The sequence below is a fragment of the Notechis scutatus genome, chromosome Z, assembly GCF_049901735.1.
Source record: "Notechis scutatus isolate UNSWTSFEM ecotype Mainland chromosome Z, rNotScu1.2, whole genome shotgun sequence".
Lineage (NCBI taxonomy): Eukaryota > Metazoa > Chordata > Lepidosauria > Squamata > Elapidae > Notechis > Notechis scutatus.
Genome location: NC_142025.1, coordinates 87540404 through 87552429, shown reverse-complemented (window position 1 = coordinate 87552429; position 12026 = coordinate 87540404).

Sequence of the window (12026 nt, the reverse complement as noted above, 5' to 3'; positions counted from 1 at the left end):
CTTTCTCCTAGCAGCAAATCACATGAGGATAGATATTTCACATCACCCACAGGATTCAAAAGAACCACAATATCTTTAGCTGTAAACAATTCATGTAGTGCAATTTGGAAGCCCACCTAAATTTGGATAATTCTCTCCCACCCACAAAAATCTCTCTTCTGCCTTGTTCCATTCCATATTGTGCTGGATAATTTATATTTTCACAAAGTTTATATCAGCACCAGAGAAATTAACTATGGAGCTTGACCTCAGCGGAATTTACTATGTATCAGGCCTCAGAATGGTTTTTAGGATGTGTTGTTAGACCAAGGAATGACTTAACTACAGTTTAGCATTCTTTCAGTATCATTCTATTCCCAACTACAGATAATTAAAAATGGCAGATATTGCCAGACAGCTCATAGGCTTAAATACATTTGAGATATATGGTAACAAGAAAAGAGCTGGAAAAGGTATTAAAGCTCAAACTCATCTACCATAAGTGTCATGTACAGATAAAGGCTTGGAATGAAGAGACACTGGTTCAAGTCTACCCTCAGCCATGAAAGCTGACTTGATGACTTTGGGCCAGTTACAATTTCTCAACTCAATCTACTTATGGAGATTGTAAGAAGGAGAGTTGAAGTAAGACTACTAGGTACGTTTCATTCAATGTAAGTGGCTTACTATATAAATCTAACAAAGAGTGAAATTGTATGTATGACGTACATACAGATGACGATCCCAAAGTTATGGCACTGAATGCTCCTATCTGAGAAACTGGCTATTGCTATGCCTTCTTCCAGAGTACTCCAATTCTCTTTCCTAAGTTTCTGTACTTCAACATCCTTCTAAACAGTAAGTTGGCAGTCTTTCTTTGATGCCCTGTTTTGGGTCTTCTCTCCCATTAAATTCCTATCTTGCATCCTGTTTTAATAAATCATGAACTTCCCTCAGCAAGCAGTTACCTCCACATTCGTGAGCGCTATTCTTCATCACAGATTTCAAGAGAGGAGAGAAGCATAGTGGTCAGGAGAAAAGTGGTTTTTCCCTCCCAGTGTTGAGTAATCAAGGCCCAAACTTCAAATCTTTATTCTCAGGTTTGTGTCTAACAAGTTACCTAGAAAAGTGGTGCAGGATGAATGAGGAAGGTAGAGATAGGGCAGAAGTAGAGAATAGGAAAGCTAGTTGGTGTTGCTGCCCTCAGGGTGGGGAATACAGTACAGCTAATTATTTCCATGTACCAAATCTCCTACACAGGATAAAAATTTGTCATAGCAGCCCAGAAGATTCTCCAACCTTATAAATAGCTGTCCCCTTTGGCATTTTATTACATGCAAACGTGAAGGGCTGGTAGTATGTGGAAGGAAAAGGAAACAGCGCCCAGACTGGCTCAACAAGCCTAAAGCCCACCTGCAGTCTCTTTTAAACTTCTCCTTTTGTAGTATCACGTTCCTTAGAAGAGTTAAAATAGTTTCTGACTGTCCCAGCAGCTGGGCATACTTTGCCAAAATCTGTAGCAGGCTGGATTTCTCGCGTATTCTGACTGACTGCGGTTCTCAGCAACTGAATTCCTCAAACATGCACACTATACTGTCATGAGGTCCAGGCAGATTCTGATTACATGTACTTGCTCATCACAGGTTTGTAGATCCAGCCTTCAACCAATCTACTTTGTGTTTAGCCAATGTTTCCACCCTCCAAATTTGGCAACTTTAAAATGGATGGACTTCAACTCCCAGAATTCCCTAGCCAACATGCTAAGGCCCCCAACATTCCCTAGCACGCTGATTAGGGAGTTTGGAATTAATCCATCTTAAAGTTGGCAAATTTGAGAAACTCTGGGTTAGACTGAGGGAATCATATCTCAGTCTGTCCTCAACATTCAGCTGGCATGCTGGCTAGGAAATTTTGGGATTTGAAATCTACCCATCTTAAAGTTGCCAAATTTAAACTGAGAAAATCATACCCAGCTCTTCGTTCTCATCATCCTTGCAACACAGCCTTACATAATAGGAAGAGATTCACTTGGCTCAACCCCTTGTGGCTTACCCTACATATAGGCTTCTATCTATAAGCAATCTAAAATTGTACAGTAAATACAATTTTATTCTTTTATTATTATTTAAAATATTAATTATTGTGTGATGTGATTATTAAATTTGACAGTTGACACCAGAAAGGTACATTTCTTTGACTCTAAAAAGATCATGATACATACATTCATATAGAAAATATATATTTCCATCATATGCCTTATTGTCCAGTAGAATAAGGAGGAAAAGAAGACTTCAGGTTGGTGTTACAGCGCAAATGGCTGGAAAATAGCGGGGCTCCAACGAGTTCCATGAAAACCATGCAGCAACTGCTGTTGGGAGACCCTACGGGATCCTAGCTGCCCTGGAAGGGTGGTGAAGAAAGGAGAGATGCTTCATCGACCATGAGGAAACCCACAATTTTCTCGTTAGGTCTGAAGAAAGCTCTCCTGAACGGCAGCAGGGATGACGTCCATTTTGGCAAGTCACATGCTGTGACAACAGGGACAATAAGATTTGTCCTGGAATGACATGGGGACAGAGCATTGAAACTGGGTGAGACAACTTCCAACTTTTATGCTAGAGATCTACCCAAGTTAAAAAATTTCTAAAATAATCTCCAAGTAGCAAATAAGTGGCAGCCGGTCAGAGGGAGAAAGATTAAAGACCCAGAGGTGAAATAAATGTTTAATGGAAGCTTTAAAACATAGAAAGCTTAGATTACTTGAAAAGCGATAATTGGGAGAAATTGCCTTTTTATTTTTATTTTTAACCCACCTTGATCTGTTTGATAATCAGTTGTTTTATGCTGTTTTATGCTGGAATTGGGAGCAGGGGAGCCATCTACTGGAGGAGCATTACAACGTGGGAACCTTCGTGAAAATGATAATTGTTTAACACAAATAAATAAAAGAGAAAGTAAACAACTGGAAGGCCACCTGACCTTGATTCTATTTTGGTAGGTGACTTGAATGTTTGGAAACATTAGTGAACATTTTGAAAATCTCTAAGACAAATTGAACTGCAAATAAATAGCTCTCTATTAAAACTGCTTATTGAATGGTGGACTTTACAGACTGAAGGAAATTCAAGGGTCCAATTTGGATTTGAATTATCTAAGCTAGCTGATAGAACATCTTACAAGATTAAAAAAAAAGGAAGGTGAAAGAAGAAAACAGAAAAGAAGGAAAACTAAATAAGATTTTAAAATTTGGCAATTGGGAAGAAGCAAATTGGAAAATCACCAAACAACCTTTAAGGACTATAAACCTAGGGTTCTTGGAGGTATGATTCTGGGATTGACTAAATTGTGGTAATTGTGGAGTTTTCAGATATTGGGACATTGGAGCTCTAGGGTGTATGGAGTAATTTTTAATATACTAATTTATTGCAAAATGACTCAATGGGACAATAGAAGTGTATGAAGAAATGTTATCAATGCTCACCAGTTTATATGAAACTGATAAAAAATCATAAGGAGATCATGGGATTGTCCAAAAAGAAAGATGTGAGTGTAGAAGACCCTCAACAAAGGCGAGGGTGGGAATGAATATAATACTCAGAAAACAGAAACAAGATGAAGACATTGAAGGGATAAGATTAATAAGTATGAATCAAATAGATAATTCTTTAAGAGTTTACAATAGAAAAGGGGGGAAAGGGGGAAATGATGAAAGGACTATGGATGGGTGCTCAAATGATGCGGCAAAAGGAGACAAGGGGTAAGCCAGAGGAAATATTTAGTTGGTATAAAAATGGTAGAAAGAGAAATAAGGTCTCAAGAGAGAAATATAAAATAAAAAAAAGTCAATAAATGTTGAAGTCTCAAAAAGAGTAAGAGATGATAGATAGAGATAAAATAACTCTCAATACTTTAAATGTATTAGAAATTAAAAGGAGAAAATATAAATTAGAAAAACAATAGGACATAAATAGATAATAGAATTTACTATAATCACAAGCAAATTTGTTGCCAGAGCTAATCTGAAGAAAGGTATTTGGAAGGCCAAGACTGATTATAAGTGGAAGATTGAGGATAATTTTTATAGCAGATGTGGTGAGGGATTCAACAAATTACCAACCATCAACCGACCAATGTCATCCCTGCTGAGGGGGATGCTTCATTGGCAGAGAAACTGAATCATTTCTTTGCTCGCTTTGAAGTGGAGACATCAGAAACAGCTAAAATACAACCACCAGCCAATTGTAGCTCCCACCTCATTATGGAGGAACAGGAGGTGAGGAACATTCTGAGGGCTGTGGACCCTAGAAAGACTGGTGGTCCTGACAATATCTCTGGCCGAGTTATTACAGACGGTGCTGATCAGTTGGCTGGAATCTTTACCAGGATCTTCAATCGGTCTTTATCCCAGTCCTCTATTCCATCTTGTTTGAAGGCTTCCACTATTGTTCCGCTGCCAAAGAAGTTCCCTATCAATAACCTCAATGATTACAGACCAGTATCATCATGAAGTGCTTTGAGAAATTAGTCTGCCGGCACATCATTTCTGGTCTTCCACATACATTTGATAAACACCAGTTTGCATACAGAAGAAATAGATCTACAGAGGACGCTGTAGCTATCACTCTTCGCGCTGCTCTGACTCATCTAGAACAGCAGGGGGGCTATGTGAGGATGCTTTTTGTAGATTTTAGTTCTGCATTTAACACATTTCTTCCACATCGACTAATGTCTAAAGTTCTGGACCTTGGACTTTCTTATTCAATCTGCCTTTGGATTATGGATTTCCTGTCTGGCCGCTCACAGAGGCTCAGATTAGGAAATCATACCTCTTCAGCCCTTATTCTTAACACTAGTACACCACAGGGTTGCATGTTAAGTCCTTTACTCTATATTCTTCATGTGCATGACTGCATTCCCACTCACACTAGTAATACTATTATTAAATTTGCAGATGATACAACAGTGGTGGGACTCATCTCCAGGGGGGTGGACCAGTTGCTTTCATGGTGTGGAGACAATAACTTGGTCCTCAACACCAATGAGACCAAGGAGCTTATAGTGGATTATAGAAGGAACAGATCAGACATCCAGCCCTTGCTTATCAATGGAGACCGAGTGGAGCAAGTGGCCAGTTTTAAGTTTCTGAGTGTTACCATAAAAGAAGACCTGACCTGGGGTGCTCTGGTCAAAAGGCCCAGCAGAGATTATACTACCTGAGACTTCTCAGAAAACAACAACTGAATGAAAAACTGCTGGTGACCTTCTACCGCTGCACCATAGAGAGTATCTTACTGCACCTCTGTATGGTTTGCCAATTGGACAGTGGCAGATAGGACAGCACTCCAGAGGGTTAGCATTATTGCCCAGAAGATCATTGATTGCCCTTTTCCCTCTTTGGAATAACTTTATAGCTCTCGCTGCCTTAAGAAAGTTCAAAACATTCTCAAAGATCCATCTCATCTTGGGCATCCTTTTTTTTTGAACTATTACCATCTGGCAGATGGTACAAGATAATAAAAACAAGGACAAATAGGGCTGAAAAACAGCTTCTATCCCAGGGCAGTAGCTCTGTTGAATTCTACTATATAGTGCAGTGTTGGTGTGGTGTGGGGGTTTTCAATTCAGTGTGTGAAATGTAAAGGATGTGTGTTTGTGTTTATTTTCATAGTCATGATGTGCACTGAAAATGGTGTTTGATTTCGTTTTACAGAGGTGCAATGACAATAAATTAAACTAATTTGTAATCTGTAAATTAAGGTTAGAAGGTAGACATTTTTGATGTGGTAACCTAACTGTATTATTATTAATGATGTGTAAATATATATTGAAATTTATAATTTATGGAGATTGAAGATATAATACAGGGACTGATTAAATTTGGTTAATGATTTATTCTATTGGTGTTTTTAAACAGTTGGGATATTGGATTTATGGTGGAATATTGAGTAATTTTTAAAATATTAAAATACTAGTGATTTAGAACCTTGATTCCAGTTTTTCAAGGCAGCAATTCCTTCAATTATTCCAAGAGAGCATATCTGGAAAAGGGCCGAGAAATGCCTTTTACTTTTTATTTTTATTAATTTATTTATTAAATTTGTTTGCCTTTACAAAGTGCTTCCTCAAGCACAGCAGCTCTATGGTTTCTTAATGCAAATATCCCATGTGAGAAATGCAACTTTTTCAGGGATCAGCATGGAAATGTAAAAAACCATTGAGTCTTTTTCTCTGCCTATCCTCAAGCTGTTTATCCTTCTCAGATTTAACAGATAATCAGAGTTGGAAGGGACCTTATAGGTCATCTAGTCCAACCCCCCCGCCCAAGCAGGAGACCCTACACCATTTCTGACAAATGGCAGTCCAATCTCTTCTTGAAAGTCTCAAGTTATGGCGCTCCCATAACTTCCGAGGGCAAGCTGTTCCATTGGTTGATTGCTCTCACTTTCAGAAAGTTTCTCCTTTTTTCCAGGTTAAATCTCTCCTTGTTCAGATTCCATCCATTATTCCTTGTCTGGCCTACAGGCGCTTTAGAAAATAGCTTGACCCCTTCCCCTCTGTGTGGCAGCCCCTCGTTCTTCTTCAAAACAACTACAGCACCAATGCCACGATCCCCTTCTGCATGGTTTAAGTATTCCAATCAGGCTCAGCCTGACAAGCACAGCTGCAGGATCCCTGCTCTGGCTGCTATCTCCTTGGCTTTCCTCTGCGTGCTGAGTCATATGAGGGCCCTCAGCTGTTCTTAGTGAGCTTGGACAACTGGGTTGGAGGCAATTGGAAGAAAGACTTAATGCTTCACTAAGTATGTGACGTTTAATCTCCTCACATGGATTTCAGTCTTGAGAAGCCAAGGCTGAAATCAGTTTGGCTCCCAGCTCCTCTCCTTCACGTAAAAGGTTCGTAAACAAGGTCAACTAAATTCTGTAGAAAGGACCATTTGCTTTCCAGTCCATCCCATTCTTATCCCCAGTACACCCTTTTAAAACACGGATGAAAATTATATTACTTCAGTACATTTCAGATTATTATCTTTAATTCTTCCTTATTACTTACCAGGATCCTGTAATTCGAAAACCACCTTCTCCCAAACAACTCTGTGAAAAACTCTTTCCTGCACTTCTCCAATTTAGGAATACAGCTTTCAGGAATTCCCCCAACCCTGGCTTAGTATGTAATTAATAAATTAAAGGGATTGTCTTGATTTTTGACATTATTCATTATTCTTATATCTAAAATGTGAATTTCTGTGACATTTTTAGCTGATGGACAGGGTTGGACCACTGGAGCTGATGATACCTTCTACTTATTCATTTTTACACATTTTATTCTGACCCAGGCTTTGTGAACCGTAATTATTCATAAACTTGTTTTTTTTTTTTTTTTTTTAAAAACTATTTTATTGTAACACTGGGAATTGTTTTCATTCCCAACCGGAATTAATCTCAAACAGTCCCCCAAGATAAGCACATACCTTTCAATTCTGTGAAGTGCTGCCAAAACAGAAGTATCAAATTAACTAAAAAAGAAACCAACCGAAGTACAAGAAAAACTAACCGAAGTACAAAGCTTCAAGGATGACTCGGGAACCAATCGAACTACTTTGCTTCCTGCAAAGTTTTTGTCATCTTGGCCTGATTTTTATCCCTTATGGGAGGGGCAATCATCTTCCAGCCTTACTCCTGAGTCGCCCCTTTTGTTTCAGCTACTCTCACCTTCTAGCAGCTCCCCTGGGTCCTCTCCCTTGCTGTTGCCAGACTCCGAAGGCTCCGAAGGCAGCACCACACTCCCAGATGGTCCTGGCCCCATCTCTGCATCGGACGCAGGATCCTCGTCCGAGTCCTCTCCAGACTCCCTGACTGGTCCCCGTTCTTCCCCACTGTCCGATTCTGCTGCCTTCAGCTGCCGGTGAACCACAACACATTTTCCCACAGTCCTCCCAAGAAAATTTGTCAATTTATTGCCTATCACCTACTTATAATTACCTTACACCCTTGGGCCCTGTATGATTGTTATTCTTTGTGTTTGTTTTCCTGACTGCCATTCTCCAATTTCACATGTCTTCTGCTGATTCTCCTCTTCTGTTTTCTCACATTTCCACTTTCTTCATAATCCTGGGGAAGTCAGGAACACTATGAGTAGCTGTGAAACTTTTTGTGGCTGTAAAAAAGTTATGTCCATAATGTCCTATCCCACTTCCACAAGCAGAAGAGGTGGGTATATATTTCCATGTGAGAATTTATTTTGGGGGGGGGGGGTCACACATCTACAGACCATGCCAAAGTACTTCATAGACATAAAGGATGAATTCCTTCCCTCTTTTGAATCATTCATGACTCCTGGCAATGAATTTTTCTGGCAAACCTCTTTTTGAAAGAGGGTTGCAATTGCCATCTTCTTAAAAAGGGAAGGAGTTATTGGCTCAAAGTCACCCATTTGGCTTCATACCTACGCCTGGACTAGAACTCATGGTCTCCTGGTTTCTTGCACAAAATAAAAGCAGGCTATTTCACTTTGACACTACATGAATATGCTGGTAGAAGTGATAGGTCATCTTGCTCAGAAAATGGCAAGAAATAATAGTGATCATAGTGGAGTGGTATGCAAGAGAGCTCAGTTCATTTCAGTATTAATCAGGACAAACTGTGTAAGAGATAAGCTGCTCTCCACTAGTGGTCTGGTCCCTTGCAAACATTTCACACTGTGCATGAGATCAACTGCAGGTCACACCAAATGAAAACATTTAACCCAGTTGTTCTGCTTTGGAATATGATACAGATAAAATATTGCCCTTAATGCATAAGGAAATACCTACAGTATATATAACCAAACTGTCCTTAACAAAATCTCCTCATGTTCTAAGTGTTTTTCAACCTCTGCAACTTTAAGATGCATGGACTCCCAACTTCTAGAATTCTCTCAGCATGCATGCTCATATGAAAAAGGATCTTCTTCACAACCTAGGTCTTAGGATATATTTATCAGTCTACATAATATGCATAATATTTGAACTGAATGAATTAATTCAATATATTAACATTATAGGTTGGTTACTAATTGGATTTCTGGATCAATTACAAGATCACTTAAAACATGTAAATATATTAACAAATAATAGGAGAAATAATTTTTCAAAATTAAAGTAAGTTAATGATGAAATCTTTTGATAACCCTGCTTAAGCAATGTTCATAATTATATATACATATATACAAAATGACAGTAACTGAATATTTGCAGATCTGTGTGTATCTCTCTCCCCCCTCCCCCAAATATTGAAAGCAAATATTCAGTTGCTGGCATTTTATTAACCATGTCAGCCCAATTATATTTAATTAAAATTTGATTATATGAGGACTTGTACTATATTGCATTTTAATTTTATTTATTGATGAACCCATGGCTATAATAAAATGTGTTGCTGCTGTTAAAACTAATGTATTGAAAGAGTTGGAGAGAGGAAGTTAGCCCACTTCCTTGTTGGTCACTTCCCTCTTGCTATTTTGACATAAAGCATCATAAGAAGCCATAGAGAGGGGAAATCCAGTAGTGGGTGGGGAGGATACCAACAATTTGCTGATGATATTTAACTTTATATTGCCATCTTGGGCCACCTAGAGACTGACAGTCTTGTCCCTTTTGAATTTGCTATTTATTAACTAGCAGCTCCAGTGTTGCTGGAGTAATAGTGCTGTCCCTGGGGAAGTTATCACTGGGGGTTCTTTTGAGTTCATAGCTGCTGTGGATGATGCCCTTTGTCAAGTTCCATTTAATAAGCCAGTGGAGTCCATCCCTGGCTATGGTAACTCATGCCCTTATGACTACTCAACTTGATTACTTCAAGGTAGTCTACATGGGCTTTGAAGACAACTTGGAAAATATGATTGGTATAATATTCAGCAGGTCACTTCCTATTGACTAGTGCTACAGTCATATTATACCTATTGGCTGCCAGTAAGTTTTCAGATGCAATTCAAAGTGATCGTTTGAACATATAAAATCCTATATAATTTGTACTAAGATATCTTCAGGGCTGCCTTCTCCGATTAGAATTTACCCATCTGAGAAGTCCCTCCTGGTGGGGGGGGAGAAGCTCCAAGTCTGTGAGGTTGTGAACTCCAGAAGTGGGTATTTTTCCGTAGAAGCAGCTATACCCTATCCCTAGAACAGTAGCCTTGCCAACATGGAGATGTGTGGATTTCAGCTTATTGTCTTCTTTACTAATGACATTTTGGAAATTACTGAAGATAAATACAAATAAAACATCAAAAACAAATGAAAATGAAAAACAACAGTTACAAAGAACAATAAGAAGTTGTTGGGAGAAATGTCCATCTGGCTTCAGTTGCGATTGGGAAGAAAGACACTGGAAACTTGGAGGCTGCTTGGAAGGATGGTTTAATGGTGGACAGGACCACATGGTTTTGAGGTCCTGGATAAAAAAGGAGCGCATGGTTGAGAGAGGGAGAGATTTATACCCTCTGTTGGGCTTTGAACTTGCTTCCTGTTCCTGTGCAAGAAATGTATCCTGATTGGTTGTTAGACTCTCATGAGGCCATGCAACTTTGTAGGTTGACTTGAGTCCCAGGCTTGGTTGAATCTTGCTGGGTGATGTAATGAAGAGGCTTTGGGCAATTCCTATCACCCTGGAGCTGAAAGTCTTTTGTGTTGTAGATAAGATGTCTTTTGTCTTGTAGATAAAATGGCTCAGTATTTCTGGAGCTATTAACAAAGGTGGGGGCTGCTTTCCAAGAGCATGTTTCTCCTTTTCTATCCAGGGAGGTATAATATTCTGCCTTTTTAATATTTCCTAGAATATTTCATTTTTCTAGGAGAAGGGTGGGTGCTAACTTCCTACAAAGTAAAGCATTGGTGATAAGCAAGCTCACAAAAAGATCTGAAGACTAGAACTTATTTTGAGTTTTCTTGCGTCTGGTATTTAATTTTTTATTTGTGCTTTGTAACTGTTATTTTTCATTTTTATTTATTATGAGTTTATGTTCTAAAGTAATTTGAAGTTGTGGATTTTCTTACTGTGGATGTTTCATTGTAATTTTATGTTGCAGTCACAAGCCACTGAGAGTCAAGATGATCTGGTGCAAATAAAATTAATAAATGATAAATTTACTAATCAAAACATATTGTACATTTGCAAAGACATTTTGTGTCCTTTCTTAGTTAAAACAAACCATGACTAACAAAACATTAAAATTTCAAAACAGACCAAGCTTTGAATCGTAACTCAGATTTCCCAAAACAATTTGCTTATGCTCAAAAGTTGTAGGATTGTATTTTTTTGGAAAGATCCAGCCACTCTGACAATTACATCTTTCTGTGTTGTTGTTGCTGTTTTTCTTTTTACCTAAGTTAAAAAAACAAAAAAGAAAATCGGAAAAGAAACCTTGACAACCAATTATCTGTGCTAAATTCCAGTTATTCCTGGTTGAATATTCTAGTTTTTAGATGGAAAGCAATAAGAAAAAAAACGTTTTGTCACAAAGCCAAAGAAATAATTCTGCTGTTTGAATTTTCGTAACATTTAACAGTGGCAGAAATAGATTGGGAGGGAGGGAGAGGGATAGCAGTGAAGTATCTAGTTTGTCTATTGTGTTAGGCAGAAAAGTTGTTCTCTGTACAGTCACCTGAAATGAAATGTTCTTTAGGAATTCTTGCATAGTGTGTGAGTAGAATTGTGTGTGTGTGTGTGTGTGTTTGCCTCATTTTTACCGATGGGGGGGAGAATACTTCCTTGCTTTCCAAAGGTTGGGGTAGGAAAAGCGGACTGACTAGCTGGTGAGCAAGAGGATCATAAATCACTGTTTGTCTTGAAGGGTCAAATTATGCCCCCCCAATCCCAGCTCCAGATCTTTGATTCTGGGATCCTATACCCCCTCCTCCAAGGCTAGGAACAGCGCGGCTGATGGTTTCAATTACACCCTGAAAGGCAGAGAGGGGCCTCTTTTCAAGGCAGACCGGCCTTCTCCTGCTCTCAACAAAAGCTTAAGTTACAGGAAAAGGAGAGGGCTGAGTAAAGGAAAGAAAGTGGGGAGGGGGG